The sequence below is a fragment of the Bufo gargarizans genome, chromosome 1, assembly GCF_014858855.1.
Source record: "Bufo gargarizans isolate SCDJY-AF-19 chromosome 1, ASM1485885v1, whole genome shotgun sequence".
Classification (NCBI taxonomy): domain Eukaryota; kingdom Metazoa; phylum Chordata; class Amphibia; order Anura; family Bufonidae; genus Bufo; species Bufo gargarizans.
Genome location: NC_058080.1, coordinates 583,259,075 through 583,281,672, shown reverse-complemented (window position 1 = coordinate 583,281,672; position 22,598 = coordinate 583,259,075). Strand labels below are relative to the sequence as shown.

Here is a 22,598-nt window from a genome sequence, read left to right as displayed (position 1 = left end):
GAGCTGCAGGAGGCGGCTGTTCCCGTTAGGTGGACCTATGCTGCATGCGCCGGCATCGATGAAAACACTTGCTTGAAGGGTTTAGTTTCTACAATGGGGTCATTTATAGGGGGGTTTCCACTATGCAACCCCCACAAAGTGACTTCAGACCTGAACTGGTCCTTAAAAAGTGGGCTTTGGAAATTTTCTTAAAAATTACAAGAATTGTTTCTAAAATTCTAAGCCTTCTATTGTCCTAAAAAAATAAAATCACATTTACAAAATGATGTCAACATAAAGTAGACATATGGGGAATGTTAATTAATAAATATTTTATGAGGTATCTCTTTCTGTTTTAAAGGAGAAATTGAAATTTTGAACATTACTAATTTTTCAAAACTTTTGGTACATTCGGGATTTTTTCATAAACAAAGGTGAAATATATTCACTCAAATTTATGACTATCATGAAGTACAATGTGTCACGAGAAAACAGTCTCAGAACGGCTTGGATAAATAATAGTGTTCCAAAGTCATTACCACATAAAGTGACACATGTCAGATTTGCGAAAAATGGCCTGGGCAGGAAGGTGAAAACTGGCCCTGGGTTGAAAGAGTTAAGAGTCTAAAAACAAAGATATCCACATAAATAAAAAAGGAATAAAGGTTTTATCTAAAGAGCCCGAAAAGAAAGGTCCTTTACTATAATGAAGGAGAAAGGGTGATAATCCAGTGCTGTTTTATGAATATACATTGTATTTATCTTTAATTGATTTTCACTGAGCCATTAACATTGATAATTGCATGCTCAGCGGTAATGCCACAGATTTCCTTTGATTTTCAATTACATTTTATAGGACAGTCACACATCTTGGCTCATGTTTAATTAGTGACTTTTCTCTTTGTAAAGGCGTCTTTTTCCAGCAGAAAACTGGTTTTGGCCATTAAAGAAGGCTTCAAAAGGGGCTGGCTGAGTAAGTCTCTTTTCACATGTTTGAGGCTTATGTTTGCCATATACTCTGGGAAAACCAACAATGTATACATAAAACATATCCATGGGGCTCCATTTACCCCAATCGAGGCCAAAAGAACACTTTTCTGTCAGGCTGGTATATGTCGGTATACTTTTTTTTGCTCAAAAACACCACAATATTGTATGTTAAACATAAATCCAGTAAAAATATATATCATACTGTACACATTTTCTTACAATGACCAAAGAAAGAAAGTATAAAAGAGAAAAATACAGTTAGATATATAGATGGATGGATGGGTGGACCAATGGACGGACAGACAGAATGATAGATAGATACATACATAGATAGATAGATATTAGATAGATAGATATTAGATATTAGATAGATAGGTAGATATGCTAATTCTGCACTGCTAATTGTAGTGCCTTCAGAATAGAATGAATCGTATTATTAAATGCAGGCTTTTAAAGCATATAATTAAATTCAATGATCAAGTGCACAGTTAGCGATAAAAATATATATAGTTAGCAACAGAAAATGTATATATCTTGTAGCAAAGATTTGTATTATTATGTGATATACAAAATCAATAAAACAATGAATGCCCTGAAAAAAATATACAAATCACCTGGAAAAAATAAGAGACATAGAAGATCCAGAGTAGTCCAGACCAAGTCCTGCGGTTCCTACAATGAAATCGTCCCACTAGTCTAATACAGTCGGCCTTATTTAAACAGTCTTCTATATAATCGAAATAGATAAAAAATACTGTCCAAAACACACCGCAGTGTACTTAAAATTGGTCCCTACCTTGAAATACCAAAAATGAGCCCTCTTCAGTAAACAATGAGATCTCTTCTCTGCAGCTCCATTCTTCCAATATATAAATAAGTACTTTTCAATTACAAAGTAGGTGAAATTATAGCACTAACAGTAGATTGGGACTATAGTGTCTGTGCTCATGGAACTTGGCATCCTGAGAATTGCTTCAACATACAGGAAGTTCAGTGCTCTAGGTTTACCTACAGCTCACTGCGCCGTTTAGTTCCACAGGCCTTGTATGAAGTGCGCTCCAGGTATTCCTGAGTCTAGATCTCAAGTACTTCTGTCAGGCATATGGAGAGTCCTAAAGTGGTAATGGTGGAATAAACAATAAATCATATATAGAAAGAATTCATATCTGTGAATGATACACCAGATTTACACAAACAGTGGGATTCCACATATCAGGCTGTATATGTTTTAGACATATCAATACTCACTGTTTGGCTAAGGCTACTTTCACACTTGCGTTAATATTTTCTGGTATTGAGATCCGTCATAGGGTCTCAATACCGGAAAAAAACGCTTCCGTTTTGTCTCCATTCATTGTCAATGAGGACAAAACGTAACTGAACAGAACGGAATGCTCCAAAATGCATTCCTTTCTGTTCTCACACCGGAGAGCATGCTGCAGTTTGCTTTCCATCCTAGGATACGGAGCAAGACGGATCCGTCATGACCTACAATGCAAGTCAATGGGGACTGATCCGTTTCCCTGACACAATAGAAAACGGATCCGTCCCCCATTGACTTTCGATTAAGTTCATTAAGGATCCGTCATGGCTATGTGAGAGAGAATACAACCGGATCTGTTCATAACGGATGCAGATGGTTGTATTATCAGTAACCGAAGCGTTATTTTGCCGGATCCAGCAAAATCCTAGTGTGAAAGTAGCCTAACTCTATATCAGTCACAGATGAGTTCTTTCTATATGGAAGTTCTTTCTATTTGGGTGATGGGCGCGATCTGTGGATGGCACAGTTATGGTGGGCTGGGGGGGTCTGTGGATAGCACTGTTATGGGCTGGGGGGGTCTGTGGATGGCACTGTTATGGGCTGGGGGGTCTGTGAATAGCACATATATAACAGTGCCACCCACAGATCCCCCCAGCCCATAACAGTGCCATCCACAGATCCCCCCTGTAACAGTGCAGCCACAGATCCCCCCCTGTAACAGTGCCAGCCACAGATCCCCCTGAAACAGTGCAAGCCACAGATGCCCCCCATAACAGTGTCTGTCATCCACAGATGCCCCCCATAACAGTGTCTGTCATCCACAGATGCCCCCCATAACAGTGTCTGTCATTCACAGATGCCCCCCATAACAGTGTCTGTCATCCACAGATGCCCCCCATAACAGTGTCTGTCATCCACAGATCCCCCCACATAACAGTGTCTGTCATCCAAAGATCCCCCCATAACAGTGTCTGTCATCCACAGATCCCCCCATAACAGTGTCTGTCATCCACAGATGCCCCCCATAACAGTGTCCGTCATCCACAGATCCCCCCCATAACAGTGTCTGTCATCCACAGATCCCCCCACATAACAGTGTCTGTCATCCACAGATCCCCCCACATAACAGTGTCTGTCATCCACAGATCCCCCCATAACAGTGTCTGTCATCCACAGATCCCCCCATAACAGTGTCAGTCATCCACAGATCCCCAGTAATGGTGCCATCCACAGACCACCATTAGTTCCAAACCCACCAAACACACAGCACACCTTTTGGTTAAAAATATTTTTTTTCTTATTTTCCTCCCCAAAAACCTAGGTGCGTCTTATGGGCTGGTGCGTCTTATAGGGCGAAAAATACGGTATATGTCGATGTATATGTCTAACAGAAGGTTCAGACATGATGTGAGCAAACCCTAAGAGGCCTTCTACATATATGGGGAGGAAGCGACCAAATTGTGAATCAGACACTTTTTTTTCCATTTCATCGTTTGCTGTATGGGATAAATATTTTTATATTTTAAGAGAAGGGGAATTTTCGCATGCGGCAATGTTCTTGAGGTTAACTTTTTAATTTTTATTTTTATTTTGGGGAAGAGGAATTTAAAAAAAAAAATCTTTTTTTTTACTTTTTAATTGTTCCCATGGGTAACTATAACAAGCAATCATTAGATTTATTTTCTCATAGACCCCACGCATTATCATTGCAGTCTATGAGAAATACACTATGGAGGTCATTTATTAAGACCAGCGTTTTAGATGACAGTCTTAATAATCCCTATATCTGGCTGTGGATCCGCCAAAGTTATGAAAAGGTGCAGGCCTCCAGCGCCATTCTAAATATAAGCCAGGTTCCTAGCTGGCCTACATTTAGAACATTTTCTATGTTTTAGGCATGGAAAATAGTGAATGAGACTTGCCTGCCGGCCCATCCTCGCCTACACTACGCCCACCTTTTTAAACCTTGCTTGAGCGGGAAAAAGTCACAGATTGTGGCACAACTAACCATTCTGCAACTGAACTACCCTGTGTTCCTGTGGCACACAGGCAGAGGCTCCATAGGAACTAATGTGTGGCATCCTCATATCATTCAGGTATACAGAGGATGCCGCACACTCTGGCTCACCCGATCCTTGCTAGGGGGAACTAGTGCACGTCTGGGAGTGCACCCTCCAGGATATTGTCCTCCCACATTTTGCCACAGCATCTGAGAGATTTAATGTGTGCGATCGATGCACCCTGCGTCTATGGTGCATTCTGTGCAAGCGGGCGCTATTTTTAAATACCCAACAGCCAACATCAATTTCCGTGAGGCGGACAAGAAGATGTTAAGGGCTCCTCCTTTACTGCTCATTGCTTGAACAACAGGTTTTTTTTTTCGTTCTGTAGTGCTTGGATTGACTACATTTCCCCTGACTTTGAAGTTCTGCTGCCTGCCTTTAACACTGTCTGCTTAGATTATTATTAGGACTGAGAAAAGCAAACTTCTCTTCCGACTAGTACCTCGGAACCAAATCCAAGTTAAGTACTAAAGTGGATTTCCACTTTAAAAATCAAGTACTGAATAGTGTTGATCGAGCACCAAAGTGCTCTGGTGCTCGAAAAGAACACTTTGGGATGCACGGGTGCTCTACAGAGCACCAGAGCACAATGGAAATCAGTGGGAGGAACCAGAGCATTAAACCAGGCACCCCCTGCCCTGAAGAGGGGAGGGTGTCTGGTTCACAGGAAAAGGTCCGAAATTGAAGGAAATACCACTGAAATGGTTCAGGAAAAGCATGGGGAGGATGTCTAGATGCATCTTGGACGCCACTTTTACAGACTGACAATAATACGCACAAAACCGAAAATAAAATCGATTTTAGAGGAAAAATTGTTAGGAAACATTCTTTCCTGTATATTTACTTGTATATAAAGTGCAAGTGCTGCCAAAAATTACAAGAAAAAGGCACTCCGATACAACATGCATATCACATAAAGGAGGGCCTTATTCACATTGTGGTACAATTGTTCAGGTAGTGGGACTCCTACACTCATAAAGCCTATGCACAAGTGAAAGGGCTGCCAAAAATTACAAGAAATCGGCACTCCAATACACCCTTTATTACACATAAAGGAGGGCGTAATACACACCCTTGGAAAATTCTTATTGATGGCCTGCTGGTACCCTCAAAAACATTAGTGGCGAGTGCCTGCTGCTGATCTGACCATCTAAAACATTAGGGGTGAGGGTCTGCTGCTGTGCTGACCCTCTGAAAGATTAGGGGCGAGTGCCTGCTGCTGATCTGACCATCTAAAACATTATGGGTGGGGGCCTGCTGTTGACCCTTTAAAACATTAGGGGTGAGGGTCTGCTGCTGAACTGACTCTCTAAAACATTAGGAGCGAGGGCAGCCTAATAAGCATGTTGATATGATGTAGGAGGAGGACGAGAAAAGGAAGATTGAACCATATACCCTTTATTGTGGTTGAAGGGGTGCATGGGAATACAGTGTATTCAATACACCATAAAAGCGACATTTAAAGTGCCTTTATGTTTAGCCGCTTTACTCTGGTGGAGTAGAGAAGTCAGGGGCAATCCAGGCGTTGTTCATTTTAATAAGAGTCAACCCGTCAGCATTTTCAGTTTACAGGCGGATGCGCTTATCAGTTATTATGCCCCCAGCAGCACTAAATACACGCACTGACAAAATGCTGGCAGCAGGGCAGGCCAGCACCTACAAGGCGTAGAGTCCAGTTCGTGCCATGTGTCGAGCTTGGACCTCCAATAGTTGTAAGGCACAGAGGGATCACTGACGACGCTGACATGGTCTGCTATGTACTCCTTCACCATTTTCCAAAACTTTCTTCTCCTTGTGACACTAGGCCAGGCATCAGGATGAGGGTGCTGGCGGGGTGTCATGAAACTGTCCCAGTCCTTGGAGAGTGTTGCCCTGCCTCTGTTGGAACTGCTGTGTGTTCCCCTCGTCTCCTTTCTTGGTTGGCCAAGGAACTATGTACTCTGTCGCCAGTGTTGTCAGCTGGAAATTTTTGGAGCAATTTTTGCACAGAGACCTTCTGGTATTGTACCATTTTGCTAGTCCTCTTCTAGTCCTCTCTTGGCCAAAATACATATAACACAAGGGTCACGGGAAAGGTAGCATAACATAAAGTCAGCCATGTGTGCCAGAGTCCCAACAGATAATACTTCGCTGTCCTCATCAGGAGTATGACTCTCATCCTCCTCCTCCTCTTCGGCCCACCCACACTGAACAGATGGAATAAACCTGCTATGGGTACTACCCTCTGTAGCGGAGGCAACCATCTCCTCCTCCTCCTCCTCCTCATCATCATCCAATTCGCGCTGAGAAGACCCTGTGTACTGTTTTACCCAATTTCCACCTCTTCCACATGCAAAGCGTCCACCTTCATTGTGAGTAGCGAGCGTTTCAGTAGACACAGAAGTGGGATGGTTATGCTGATGATAGCTATCTGTGTTGATTCCACAAAGTTGCGTAAAACTTCACAGAGGTCAGACATCCATGCACACTCGTCGCTTGTGAAGAGTGGAAGCTGACTGGAAAGGCGATATTCATGATGCAGCTGGTATTCCACTACTGCCCTCTGCTGCTCACAAAGCCTGACCAACATATGGAACGTGGAGTTCCAGCGTGTGCTCACGTCGCACAACACAGTCGGTGAACTGGTAATTGCAAGCGCTGCTGCAGCGTTGCCATACCGGCGGCAGCTGTAGCTGACTTTTGGAAATGGGAACACACGCGGCGCACCTTAACCAGTAGCTCAGGCAAATTGGGGTAGGTTTTGAGAAACCGCTGAACCACTAAGTTGAACATGTGGCCTAGGCATGGCATGTGTGTGAGCTTGCCGAGCTCCAAACTCGCCACCAAGTTACGGCCATTATCAGACACAACCATGCCTGGTTGTAGGTTAAGTGGCGAGAACCACAGCTCAGCCTGGTCCCTTAAAGCCTGCCACAGCTCTGCGGTGATGTGCTGTTTGTCACCTAAGCAAATTCGTTTTAGTGTGGCCTGTTGCCGCTTCCCCACTGCAGTGCTACACTGTTTCCAGCTACTGATTGATGGCTGATTGTTGCTGCAAGATGAGAATTCAGAGGTGGAATTGGAGGAGGTAGAGGAGGAGAAGGGGGGTGGTAGCCACTAATGTAGGTGGTAGCAGAAATCATGATGGAAGTAGGGTTCGCAATTCTTGACGTTGGTGGCACCTGTGCCATCCCAGGGTGCCTCCACAACGTTCAACCAGTGTGCCGTCAGGGAAATGTAGCATCCCTGGCCAAAAGCACTTGTCCATGTGTCAGTAGTTAAGTGGACCTTCCCAATAACTGCGTTGGTCAGGGTACGTGTGATGTTACGGGACACATGCTGGTGTAAGGCGGGGACTGCACTACAGGAAAAATAGTGTCGGCTGGGGACTGAGTAATGAGGGACGGCCGCAGCCATTAGGCTGCGAAAAGTCTCAGTGTCCACAAGCCTAAATGGCAACATTTCTAGGGCCAGCAATTTGGAAAGGTGCACATTTAGTGCTTTGGCCTGTGGGTGGGTGTCTGGGTATTTGCGCTTTCGTTAAAAGGCCTGGGGTATGTACATTTGTACGCTGCGCTGGGGCATAGAAGTGGATGTGCTAGCTGGTGGTGCTTGCGAAGGTCCACATGCAGGGCCGGAGTCATATGGGCCTGCGTTTTGGACAGGGGATTGGCCAGCACGTAACACAGGGGAAGAGGAGGCAGTGGTGTGAACCACAGACACAGATTGTGGACCCAGGCGTTCAGCCCACCTATTAGGGTGTTTTGATGCCATGTGGCAGATCATGCTGGTGGTGGTGAGGCTGCTAGTGTTCACGCCCCTGTTTATTTTTGTGTATGGCACAGGTTGCAAATGACAATTCTTTTATCGTCCGCACTTTTCTCAAAAAGCGCCAGACTGCAGAACACCTACCCCTTTGCAAGGGCGATTGATGCAAGGGGGTGCTCTGGAGAACAGTTGCGGGCCTGTTTGGTGTGTCCCTTTTTTCCCTTTTGCCACCCCACTGCCTCTTCCAGCCTGTTGCGGTGCTACGGATCCCCCTACCCCCGTACTATTGTCCTCGCTCAGCTTGCCACCTTCCCATGTTGGATCAGTGATTTAATCGTCCACCACCTCCTCTTTCACTTCCTCTGGTCATCCTCCTGACTTGTTGACCTAGCAAGCACCTCACTTATTGACATCTGTGTCTCATCCTCATTATCAACCTTATGAGACACTAATTGCCATTGACTTATTGGCAACTGTGTCTGATCATCATCATCATCCATCTTGTAAAACACTAATTGCCGTTCCCCACCATCATCTGCTTCTGACTGTGGATGCTCAAGTTTTTGGGAATCAGTGCACAAGATCTCCTCATGTCCCTCTTCAAGCGCAAACATTACACAGGAGATGTAGCGCAGGTAATGTCGCTGCCAGCAGTGACCAAACAATTGCGCTGAATGTCGTAGATATTTAGGATGCGCAAATGTAACACAACAGATGTAGCAGAGGTTGTGTCAATGTCAGCAGCGGCCAAACAACTGCACGCAATTTAGTGCAGGTTGCGCTAATAATACATATTGCAACCAAATAAAACAATAGTCCTTAAAAGTCTTTTTGGGTCTCTAACACCTTGGGTCTCTAACACCATTCAACACTAAACCCTGCCTAAAAAAAATAATAAACTATTCCGGTCCCTACACTATCTGTCCCTTCTGCTGCAGCTCGCCCTGACTAAGACTGAGCCGAACCATGTGTCATCGGGTGCTATATAGCACCTGATTACGCGTACCACCGAGCTAATTACTTTAATGACAGTAACCAACATGGCTACGGTATTACAGTGAGTGCCAGTAGTCACCCGCACGTTTATTGGCTGCGTAGCAGCCAACAAACGTGCAGGAAGGAGACTTGAGCATCGCGATGCTCGAGTCAAAATGGTATTCGGCTGACCATGCTCGCCCAACACTAGTACTAAGGTTATTCAACAAAGTCTCCCACGACCTTATGAATAACTATGGAGATGATCTCCATACAGCATTAAAAAAGTTTTTAGCAATGCAACTTTGGATGTAGCATCTGAATCTCAGTTCGCTCTTCACTAATTATCATATTGCATCAGATCTGCCTGCAATGATCTTTTGCTTGATCAATTATTTCTCTTGATTTTGTCACTATAATCTACATTCATCCATGACAACAGAGAAGTTCCACTATCCAGTTGGACCTCATGTCAAAATGCATTCGACATGCATGCGTTCAAAGATAGAACATGTCCTATTATTGTCTGTATAACGGACAAGGATAGTACTAATCTATTAGGGGCCAGATGTTCCTTTCCGCAAAAAACGGAATGCACACGGATGTCATCCGTATTTTTTGAGGATTGTTATTTTGCGGACTGCAAAATACTGAAAAAGCCATACGGTCGTGTGCAATAGGCCTTACTATACAAAGCTATATAGCCGCAGAAGACATTTATCTATCTGGTTTAACTCTCTTTAGACATAACTTGAATGCAGATGAGGACATATCAAAACTTCTTAGTAAACAAATGATATCCTATTACAGCATGAAATGAAGCCCTACCCCTCATGGTCCAGAGATGTTATCCTACTACTGTATAAAATAAAGCCCTACCCCACGTCCCTGCCTCAATGTGGGAAGGTGGAGTTAGGGCTACATTTTATACTGCAGTAGGACCAGTTCTCTGGATCAAGAGAACAAAATAAATTTCTATTTTATTTTTATAAATATGGAGCTTATAGGGCTATTTAACATACCATGGCTATTATTTTACATTTTACTTTAGCTTCTTTAGTTGTAAGTTTCCTATTTTATTTAGTCTAGCTTTTCACATACATTTTAGCTTCTGTATTCTATTTCTCAAGTACACTATTTAAAAAAGTGCGCACCACCTAAGAGTTCTGCTATTAGAGATGTAAAGAACATATTACATTACATAGTAACATGTGTCATAGATGTGGAATGCCATACAATATACATCACTTCTCATGTGAATCTTATTATATAGGATATATCATAATGCCACACTGTTAAAACATCAATTACATGGGCATGACATGTATATGTCAGTCAATTCTATGGTCTCTAACAAGTACAGCATCAGAAATAGTAATAACCACTTACCGTGAAAGTGGTTAACGCTGTGATTGCTAAAACTGTTTTTCTGGATTACAGTTTATGACTATATCTCATGGTTGCTTTACATTGCACATATTTTCTACATTGACAGTGCATTTTAAAAGTAGTATATTGCAATTACAAAGCAAATTATTGTAGACAATCTATATTTTTTTTTTCATTTTATCTAAAATGTGTTTTGTCTGGTTTGATCATCTCAAGCTGTGTTGAAAGCACTGATGTGCAAGATTAAGTCCAAGGTGATACAAGATCATGTCTCCCAATTTCTGTAATAGCAGTAGCTCTACTTCATACCCTAACCTAACTCTATTAAACATAGAATCCCTGCAAAAAGCTTAATGTAAAGAAAATGTCTTGGCATGATGTAATGAACCTAAAGAGGACCTTTCATCAGTTTTGACATAAGCTAATTATGGTATGGGTGTTTTATTTTTTCAAAAGCCCCCCCCCCCCCCCCGATGATTTGGTGCGCTGTATTATAATGAGCAATAAACTCGCAACGGGGAGGAGACCCAGTCTTCTGCTGTGGGCGTCTCCTTCTCCCTGGCTGTAAGCGCAGTCCAATCAGAGCGGACAACTCACAGCCAGGGAGAAGGAATCTCGCTCCTTCTCCCTGGCTGTGAGAGGTCCACTCTGATTTGATTGCGCTCACAGCCAGGGAAAAGGAGACGCCCACAGCAAAAGACTGCGTCTCCTCACCATTGCGAGTTTACTGCTCATTATAATACAGCATGCCAAATCATCAGGGGGGGGCCACAGCAAACGATCAGGGGGGGCGGCTTTTGAAAAAAATGTAATAAAAAAATTGCATCAGTGGGGGCCGCCCTACAAGGTAATACCATAATTAGCTTATGTCAAAACTGATGAAAGGTCCTCTTTAAATGGGTATTCTAGTTTCAGTAAACCAGTCCTACAATCTTCTGAAGGCTACGTTCTCATTTGTGCCAGGGGCTCCACTGGGAGAGTCCATCGCAAATTCAGTCACATTTGATGGGGAAAAAAAGCACTGCATTAAGCACTATTTTTGCCAGTGAAGTGACCGACGTCATGACATAACCTAACTCAACCCATTATAAGTCAATAGGGTCAGTTGGACGTAGTTAGTGCCCACCGTATGATGAAACCCTCACAGCTTAAATTCAATTTTTTACTTTTATGACAGAGCTAAATAGGGGGAACTCATAATAAGCTTTTATGCATCAATTCTTCACATTTTCACTGTCTCTGGTTGCTCTCTTTTAAATAGTAACCATTGTTTACTTTTAATGGATAGCAATAGGTTATGGTTATTTAATGATCATTTAGTTGCTTCATAATTACAAAAGAGACCTCTGATAACTGTACCGTAAGGGCTCTTTTACACAGGCCAAGAATCAGTGCAAATATTGGGAAGGAGTTTTCCTAGAAATACCTTTTCCTGAAAATTTCCCATCTCCTGTGGATCACTGGATAAATGAACAACCCCTCTTTTATTGGACGATCGTATCTTTGATGCACTACCAAAAACTGTTTGCCAGCAGGGCATATGGGTAATAAACAAACTCAGTAATGCTCCTCTTAAGATAGGCAATTATCGTGAATGACACATTCATTCCCAGTAATTGCCTTGTCTGTTGGCCCATGTAAAAGGTCTTAAATAGTGCTGAGCGAACCCAAAGTACAAAGTTCGGGTTCGAGTTCGGTGTTCGTGCATTTAATAAAGCTGCAGGGCAGCCGATCAACAAGCTTTAAAGCTGTGGGCACTTAGAAGCCATCACAGTAATGGCATGGCTGTGATTGGCTGGTGCATCATGTGACCCAGCCTCTACACAAGCTGGATCACGTGTATAACCGCCCATCAGCTCTGAGTAGTGCAGGGACAGGAGCAGCTGAAGTGAGGGAGAGTGGCTCATCTGGCTATTTATTCTGTGGGTGACCTATAGTGATTTTTTTTGTGGATGCAATACACCAGCTTTGCACCCCTGACACAGAAATATAATAATATAGCTGTTATTTCTGTGGGTGATCTATAGTGATCTTTTGTGGGTGCAATGCAACATATTTGCACCCCTGACACAGAAATATAATAATTAATCTGGCTGTAAATTCTGTGGGTGATCTATAGCGATTTGTTTTGTGGGTATAATGCACAATCTTTGTACCCGACACAAAAATATAATAGTTAATCTGTCTGTTAGTTCGGTGGGTGACATATACCCATTTTTGGTGTGAAGTGCACCTGCACTGCATCTGTGACAGGGAAATTAATATAGTTAATCCGTCTGTTAGATCGGTGGGCGCCATATACCCATTTTTGGTGTCAGGTACACCTGCACTGCATCGGTGACAGGGAAATTAATATAGTTAATCCATCTGTTAGTTCAGTGGGTGACTTCAAAGAACGAGGAGAGCATCAAATAAGGGACATGGCCCTGGTCGTGGTGCTGCTGGTGTTGGTGGAGCTCCTGTTGCAGGGAGAGGACGTGGTGGATCTGTGCCAACTACACGCCCAAATAAAACACCTTCCTCAGTTGCACGTAGGCGACAGAACGTTCAGCGTTATTTTGTAGGCCTGAATACTGCTGTACGAATGGTGAGGCCAGAACAAGTAGAGGCAGTAGTAAATTGGGTGGCTGACAGTGCCTCCAGTTCCTTCATATTGTCTCCTACCCGGTCCCTTGCTGGAAGCGCAAAGTTGGCACCTGCAGCCCATGGGCATCTGTCTTTCACCTCAACCCCTTGCAAATCTGCCAAGAAGTCTGAGCCCCAAGTCATGCAGCAGTCTCTTATGCATTTTGATGAATCTGCTGGCAGGGTTTCCACCTAGCCCTGCCCCAGATGTGGAAGAGATTGAGTACACAGATGCCCAACAACTTATGTTTCAGGATGTGGACATGGGAGGACCACCGCAGCATGTCTCTGATGATGACGAAACACAGGTGCCAACTGCTGTGGCTTTCTGCAGTATGCAGACTGGCAAGTAGGGCAGAGGTGAAGAGTGGGTGGAAGATGATGTGGAGGTCCTAGAACCCACATGGAATCAAGGTCATGCGATTGACGTGTGCAGTTTGGAGGAAGAGGTGTTGGTCACACAGCGCCATACGCACAGCAAAAGAGGGAGCAGGGTGCAAAAGCAGAGTGGCCATCCCCTAGCCAGTACGCCTGCTACTGCCCACCGCACCCAGGGACGGAGCACACCAAAGCCAGGTCCAAGGAGTTCCCTGGCGTGACAGTTCTTCAGACAATGTGCTGACGACAAGATGCGAGTGGTTTGCAGTCTGTGCAATTGGAAGGCATACATGTTCTAAAATGCAAAGCACAAGCTGCAGTGGAGTACACACCTCAAAAACCACAAAGCATCTCAGGCTCTTCCTGGTCCCTCTTCTGCTTCAGTCTCGGCCTATTCCTCCCCCTTTGGAGTGACAGTGGCACCTGCCACCCCGCAAACAGAGGATGTGGCAGCATCACCACCACCTCCACCACTGTCACCGTCACCAAGCATCTCCACACTGTCCCATGGAAGCGTTCAGCTGTCCATCCTCCAAACATTTGAGAGAAAGAGGAAGTACTCCCCAACCCACCAGCGATCCCTGGCCCTGAATGCCAGCATTTAAAAATTCCTGGCCTTTGAAATGCTGTCATTCTATCTGGTGGAGACGGAGACTTTAAAAAAAAACTTATGGCGGTGGCTGTCCCCCAGTACGTGGTTAACAGCTGTCACTACTTTTCCAGGTGAGCCATCCCTGCCCTGCACAATCAAGTGGTGGACAAAATCAGGTATGTACTGTGCAATGCTATCTGTGGCAAGGTCCACATAACCACCGATACGTGGACCAGTAAGCATGGGCAGGGAGGTTATATCTCCCTAACTGCACACTGGGTAAATGCAGTGGCGGCTGGGTCTGAGGCGGATAGCAGTTTAGCACATGTCCTTCCGCCATTGAGGACTGCAGGACGTTTCTCGTTGCCTCCTGTTGTCTCCTCCTCCGCTTCCTCCGCTTCCTCATCCGGTCAGCATAACACCTGCACCACCAACTTCAGCACAGCCAGGGGGAAATGACAGCAGGCTGTTCTGAAACTTATCTGTTTGGGGGAAAAGCCTCACACCGAGCAGAAGCTGTGGACGCGCATGGAACCACAGACCGATGAGTGGTTGGTGCCACTGAGCCTCAAGCAATATACATACACATATAAGTATACATTACAAAGTATACAAAATTATACAACTTTCATTACAGCTACTACACAGACTTGTATTATGTCCATTGCCACAGGCTTCAAACAAACCCTGTGTAGTCTGCTATTGTAGTCCTTACCCTATGATCCCTCTTTTTATTAACCCGAAGACAGTAGAAGAAAAAGTAGATGAAATTAAATAACAAATGACCACCATTAGACCACTTGTAGTTTTGTGTTTCAACAAGATATATGCACTATATAGACAAAACCAATGAGACACCCCTCTTATTCATTGAATACAGATGTTTCATTCAGTCCCATTACCACAGGTCTATATAATCCAGCACCTATCAATGCATTCTGCCTTTACAAAAATTTCTGAAATAATGATTTATTCTAAAAAGTCCACTGAATTTAAGCATAATACTGTAATAGGATGTCAGTGTTGCAACAAGTTACTTCCCACAGACACACTCCAAAATCTTGTAGAAAGTTTTAGGTGAAATGGGGGAACCAACTCGATATTAATGCCTATGCCTATGAAAAAGTTTTCATAGTGTCTTAGACTCATAATACTTTTGTCCATATAGTGTAGGTCTCCATAAGAGCTGTATATGCAACATGGTTTTATTTTAGATGAGATGTAGAATATAACTAATATTTCTTACAGGTGTAAAAATAAATGTGAATATACATTGAATACAATGGGACAAACACCCAAATAAGCCATAACCAACAACTTTCCACTGTAGCCAGTTTATGCTGCTCATAATCATCTCGTTACTATCTTTTACATCTCTGCCAAAAAAGCTTATCCTTTTCAAGCTATGACAATAGCAGTTGTGCATATTGCAATATCACACCAATAAAGACAGAGCTAAGTTATCTACTTCTCAGTAATCCCTAAGGAATTTGTGTGGGCAACATATATGCGAACAACCCAAAAAATGTATTCTATCTTTTCTTTAAAGGTACTGTCTGACTTGGACAATCCTTTATTTTTTGCTCAGTCACTCAAAAATAAGCTGACCACTGGAGTCCCTCTGCTGCAAGCCCCAGCAATCAGCTATAATATGTAACAGATTCTGGCAGCAGGTGTTCAAATTCCCTACAGTGACACCATAGGAAAATCAAGCATTACACAATCCTAATTAAAATTAATGGGCTGTTTATGCAGTGAACTGATGTAATGGGCCCCCCACGAAAGAGAAAGTGGAAGAGATGGTCTTTGTAGCCACTCACCAATTTGTCTAACTGATGGAAGTCGTGAATTATTCTTCCAAACCAGTCAACCTGGGTTTTATGAACGACAAAGTTGTCTCTAGTATTGTTGTGTAATCACTTTATGGCACATTTGTCTCTACTTTCTAACCACACGACAAACTTCCCTTTGACTCTATGTACTAGAAGGCAAATGGACACTTAGGGACTTTTTAGATGTCCATAACTGTGTACTGCAGATAATGATAATAATGGGCTACTGAAATCATAACACCTTGCAGTGCAATTCGAAGCATTAGTTGAATTATTAGTTCCATAGCTGCTCAACAGCCACAGGTTTCTCCACTGTCTATAGTATATAAAGTATGCCCATTCATCAAGCAGAGTTCTGTTTAGACATTTTCATGAGTCATGCTCATAGAACAGCATAGGATGATCATTCATTTGATTAATAGGTCCTCTTGTGATATATAATTCTTCTCTAGCAAGTAACTGCCTTGCTATGTGAAGCCTCTTGCTTTTATTCTGCATGTCAAGATGAAGTCCTCCCAAAAGAAAAGCACTATGTTACAATATTACTTTGCTGGTGATAAGGAATAATAAAGACTCTTAACGCTTGCAGGAGAGAATTTCAAGCGTCAAACTTTTTTTTCTTTGATGAACAAAGGCCCTCTGGATGCACATTTCCATCCCGCATCAAACTGCTTTATTAGAAAATTGTGAAGGAACTGCCCAGGGGGGTTTGGCTGAGAAATGCATTAAGTCCGCTTTCATGTACGGTTTAGTCATTATGACTCACAATTTTAGGCAGGTTGCTTCTTACATGCAGGATATATTAATATATTGCATTAATAATTTTCTTCACTGTCTAATGGGATTGTCAATGTTAAGTCTGGACTTAATCGAAAGAGCTCACATCAAACTATAAATATTAATTAACAGGAGGTATTTTCAGCAGTATTTATACTTATTTTTAGCCCAAAATTAACTGAAACTGATTGTAAAGGTGATTTTATCGGTACAAATGACATGTTTGGATATGCAATGACATGAAAACGTCTGGGTTGGCGGGATCTGTAGACATCAGCGTGCCCAGCTTAGCTTTCTACAAATCTCAAATGTATGTAATTTCCTAATGATATACTAAAACGATATGTGACCATCTTATAGCCATATTCCTATGTATTTTAATGAAGACAATGCAATAGTATGCCTCCAAAATAGAAGCTACTATTGGAGAAACCGGCAAAAAAGAAACCAAAATATGTGCATATAGTTTATGGTGATACAAATCTGAAATGTATGTAATTTCCTAATGATATACTAAAACGATATGTGACCATCTTATAGCCATATTCCTATGTATTTTAATGAAGACAATGCAATAGTATGCCTCCAAAATAGAAGCTACTATTGGAGAAACCGGCAAAAAAGAAACCAAAATATGTGCATATAGTTTATGGTGATACAAATCTGAAATGTATGTAATTTCCTAATGATATACTAAAACTATATGTGACCATCTTATAGCCATATTCCTATGTATTTTAATGAAGATAATTCAATAGTATGCCACCAAAATAGAAGCTACTATTGGAGAAACTGTCAAAAAAGAAACCAAAATATGTGCATATAGTTTATGGTGATATTCAGCATTTGTATGTCTTACTTAACTGACAACCCCACTGATGATATTGGAAGAGGACATCCTGCTTGTTTCTAACCCGTACAATTTACTGGCATGGAAGGAGTCTGTCAACAGTTTAAGCCCTGCCAACCTGCTGACAGTGACAGTAGGGGCCATGGAGCGCAGGGTAAAAATACCTTTATCAGACCTTTTATTAGCTGCATTACTATGAAGATTAACTTTTATTGTGTATCTTCTCAAGTATCCACCAATCATAAGATAGCTACAGCTTTCACTTTGAGAAGAACACAGGAGTTATGAAGCAGCTTACTGCAGAGAGCACTGTGGAAAAAATAACCTCGCCACTCAGTTTTGGAGGGGCCTGTTTGCCAGCCTCTTGCCTCAGAAATATGGCCCATATACTAACTTTGAAGGAGAAGATAGACCGGACGCACAGCCTAAATCTGTGGAACTGTTTTGGGCAGGAAAGCCATACTTGCGGTCGCTAAAATATGACTTCCATGGAATTCAGGAACTCCTGCTGGGATCTGGGTGATTTTTGGATATGTTGTTCGCCCAGATCAAAGCTATCCATGGATGTAATCTATGGGGATATATGGAGTTTTGAGGTGTTTTCTGGGTTTTGCGAAAAATGTGTGTTTTCTGCCTGTGAGTTATTAAGTTAACTGTGTTTGGTAATTGTGTCACAGGCAATGCCTATTGTATTTGTTGATTGCGTCACAGACAATGCCCATTGTAATTTGTTGATTGCGTCACAGACAATTCCCATTGTATTTTGTTAATTGTATCACAGGCAGAGGGGGGTTTGTGTACATTAGCTGGGAGTGTCTAACTGTACAATACTGTGTTGATTGGCTGTTGTGACTTTGTGTTCTATGCTCCACAAGGTCCACATGGGTGGACCTTGTGTGGAAAACTGCATATAAGAAATGCCTTTGTGCTCATTAACCACCTCCCGACCGCAGTACGCGTATATGCGTCCGGGAGGTGGTTGCTTTATTCCTCCTGGACGCATATACGCGTCTTCTCGCGAGACGCGAGATTTCCTGTGAACGCGCGCGCACAGGCGCGCGCGCTCACAGGAACAGAAGGTAAGCGAGTGGATCTCCAGCCTGCCAGCGGCGATCGCTCGCTGGCAGGCTGGAGATCCGAATTTTTTAACCCCTAACAGGTATATTAGACGCTGTTTTCATAACAGCGTCTAATATACCTCCTACCTGGTCCTCTGGTGGTCCCTTTTGTTAGGATCGACCACCAGAGGACTCAGGTAGGTCAGTACAGTCCCACCAAACACCACACTACACTACACCCCCCCCGTCACTTATTAACCCCTTATAAACCCCTGATCACCCCATATAAACTCCCTGATCACCCCCCTGTCATTGATCACCGCCCTGTCATTGATCACCCCCCTGTCAGGCTCCGTTCAGACGTCCGCATGATTTTTACGGATCCGATCCATGTATCCATGGATCCGTAAAAATCATGCGGACGTCTGAATGGAGCCTTACAGGGGGGTGATCAATGACAGGCGGGTGATCACCCATATACACTCCCTGATCACCCCCTGTCATTGATCACCGCCCTGTCAGGCTCCATTCAGACATCCGCATGATTTTTACGGATCCGATCCATGTATCCATGGATCCGTAAAAATCATGCGGACGTCTGAATGGAGCCTTACAGGGGGGTGATCAATGACAGGCGGGTGATCACCCATATACACTCCCTGATCACCCCCTGTCATTGATCACCCCCCTGTCATTGATCACCCCCCTGTAAGGCTCCATTCAGACGTCCGCATGATTTTTACGGATCCGATCCATGTATCCATGGATCCGTAAAAATCATGCGGACGTCTGAATGGAGCCTTACAGGGGGGGGGGGTGATCAGTGACAGGGGGGTGATCACCCTGATTACCCTGATCACCCCCTGTCATTGATAACCCCCCTGTAAGGCTCCATTCAGACGTCCGCATGCGTTCTGTGGATCCGATCCATGTATCCATGGATCCGTAAAAAATCCTGCGGATGTCTGAATGGAGCCTTACGGGGGGGTGATCAGTGACAGGGGGGGTGATCACCCTGATTACCCTGATCACCCCCTGTCATTGATAACCCCCCTGTAAGGCTCCATTCAGACGTCCGCATGCGTTCTGTGGATCCGATCCATGTATCCATGGATCCGTAAAAATCATGCGGACGTCTGAATGGAGCCTTACAGGGGGGTGATTAATGACATGGGGGTGATCAGGGAGTCTATATGGGTGATCACCCCCCTGTCATTGATCACCCCCCTGTCATTGATCACTCCCCCCCTGGTAAGGCTCCATTCAGCCATTTTTTTTGGCACAAGTTAGTGGACATTTTTTGTTTGTTTTTGTTTTTTCTTACTAAGTCTCATATTCTACTAACTTGTGTCAAAAAATAAAATCTCACATGGACGCACCATACCCCTCACGGAATCCAAATGCGTAAACATTTTTAGACATTTATATTCCAGACTTCTCACGCTTTAGGGCCCCTAAAAAGCCAGGGCAGTATAAATACCCCACATGTGACCCCATTTCAGAAAGAAGACACCCCAAGGTATTCCGTGAGGGGCATATTGAGTCCATGAAAGATTGAAATTTTTGTCCTAAGTTAGCGGAAAGTGAGACTTTGTGAGAAAAAAAACAAAAAAAATCAATATCCGCTAACTTATGCAAAAAAAAAAATAATTCTAGGAACTCGCCATGCCCCTCATTGAATACCTCGGGGTGTCTTCTTTCCAAAGTGGGGTCACATGTGGGGTATTTATACTGCCCTGGCTTTTTAAGGGCCCGAAAGTGTGAGAAGAAGTCTGGGATCCAAATGTCTAAAAATGCCCTCCTAAAAGGAATTTGGGCCCCTTTGCGCATCTAGGCTGCAAAAAAGTGTCACACATGTGGTATCTCCGTACTCAGGAGAAGTTGGGGAATGTGTTTTGGGGTGTCATTTTACATATACCCATGCTGGGTGAGAGAAATATCTTGGTCAAATGCCAACTTTGTATAAAAAAATGGGAAAAGTTGTCTTTTCCCAAGATATTTCTCTCACCCAGCATGGTTATATGTAAAATGACACCCCAAAACACATTGCCCAACTTCTCCTGAGTACGGCGATACCAGATGTGTGACACTTTTTTGCTGCCAAGGTGGGCAAAGGGGCACATATTCCAAAGTGCACCTTTCGGATTTTGCAGGGCATTTTTTACACATTTTGATTGCAAAGTTGTGTTTTGGGGTGTCATTTTACATATACCCATGCTGGGTGAGAAAAATATCTTGGTCAAATGCCAACTTTGTATAAAAAAATTGGAAAAGTTGTCTTTTGCCAAGATATTTCTCTCACCCAGCATGGGTATATGTAAAATGACAGCCCAAAACACATTCCCCAACTTCTCCTGAGTACGGCGATACCAGATGTGTGACACTTTTTTGATGCCAAGGTGGGCAAAGGGGCACATATTCCAAAGTGCACCTTTCGGATTTCACCGGTCATTTGTTACAGATTTTGATTGCAAAGTACTTCTCACACATTTGGGCCCCTAAATTGCCAGGGCAGTATAACTACGCCACAAGTGACCCCATTTTGGAAAGAAGACACCCCAAGGTATTCCGTGAGGGGCATGGCGAGTTCCTAGAATTTTTTATTTTTTGTCGCAAGTTAGTGGAATATGAGACTTTGTAAGGAAAAAAGAGAAAAAAAAAAAATCATCATTTTCCGCTAACTTGTGACAAAAAATAAAAAATTCTAGGAACTCGCAGTGCCCCTCACGGAATACCTTAGGGTGTCTTCTTTCCAAAATGGGGTCACTTGTGGCGTAGTTATACTGCCCTGGCAATTTAGGGGCCCAAATGTGTGAGAAGAACTTTGCAATCAAAATGTGTAAAAAATGCCCTGCAAAATCCGAAAGGTGCACTTTGGAATATGTGCCCCTTTGCCCACCTTGGCAGCAAAAAAGTGTGACACATCTGGTATCGTCGTACTCAGGAGAAGTTGGGGAATGTGTTTTGGGGTGTCATTTTACATATACCCATGCTGGGTGAGAAAAATATCTTGGTCAAATGCCAACTTTGTATAAAAAAATGGGAAAAGTTGTCTTTTGCCAAGATATTTCTCTCACCCTGCATGGGTATATGTAAAATGACACGCCAAAACACATTCCCCAACTTCTCCTGAGTACGGCGATACCACATGTGTGACACTTTTTTGCTGCCAAGGTGGGCAAAGGGGCGCATATTCCAAAGTGCACCTTTCGGATTTCACCGGTCATTTCTTACACATTTTGATTGCAAAGTTCTTCTCACACATTTGGGCCCCTAAATTGCCAGGGCAGTATAACTACCCCACAAGTGACCCCATTTTGGAAAGAAGACACCCCAAGGTATTCTGTGAGGGGCATGGTAAGTTCCTAGAATTTTTTATTTTTTGTCGCAAGTTAGTGGAATATGAGACTTTGTAAGAAAAAAATAAAAATAAAAAATCATCATCATTTTCCGCTAACTTGTGACAAAAAATAAAAAGTTCTATGAACTCACTATGCCCATCAGCGAATACCTTAGGGTGTCTACTTTCCGAAATGGGGTCATTTGTGGGCTAGTTATACTGTCTGGGCATTGTAGAACCTCAGGAAACATGACAGGTGCTCAGAAAATCAGAGCCGTTTCAAAAAGCGGAAATTCACATTTTTGTACCATAGTTTGTAAATGCTATAACTTTTACCCAAACCATTTTTTTTTTTTGCCCAAACATTTTTTTTTTATCAAAGACATGTAGAACTATAAATTTAGTGAAAAATTTATATATGGATGTCGTTTTTTTTGCAAAATTTCACAGCTGAAAGTGAAAAATGTCATTTTTTTGCAAAAAAATCGTTACATTTTGATTAATAACAAAAAAAGTAAAAATGTCAGCAGCAATAAAATACCACCAAATGAAAGCTCCATTAGTGAGAAGAAAAGGAGGTAAAATTCATTTGGGTGGTAAGTTGCATGACCGAGCGATAAACGGTGAAAGGAGTGTAGTGCCGAAGTGTAAAAAGTGGCCTGGTCATGAAGGGGGTTTCACCTAGCGGGGCTGAAGTGGTTAAAGAGACCTGCTTTACCCCTTGATGAAGTCTTGGTAT

At 43.0% G+C, this 22,598-nt stretch overlaps 1 protein-coding gene across 5 annotated transcripts in view; it reads right to left on the bottom strand.

Moving 5' to 3' along the window:
* WSCD2 (WSC domain containing 2) overlaps nt 1-22,598 on the bottom strand; it is a 448,422-nt gene that overhangs the window by 309,580 nt on the left and 116,244 nt on the right. The window lies entirely within an intron of this gene.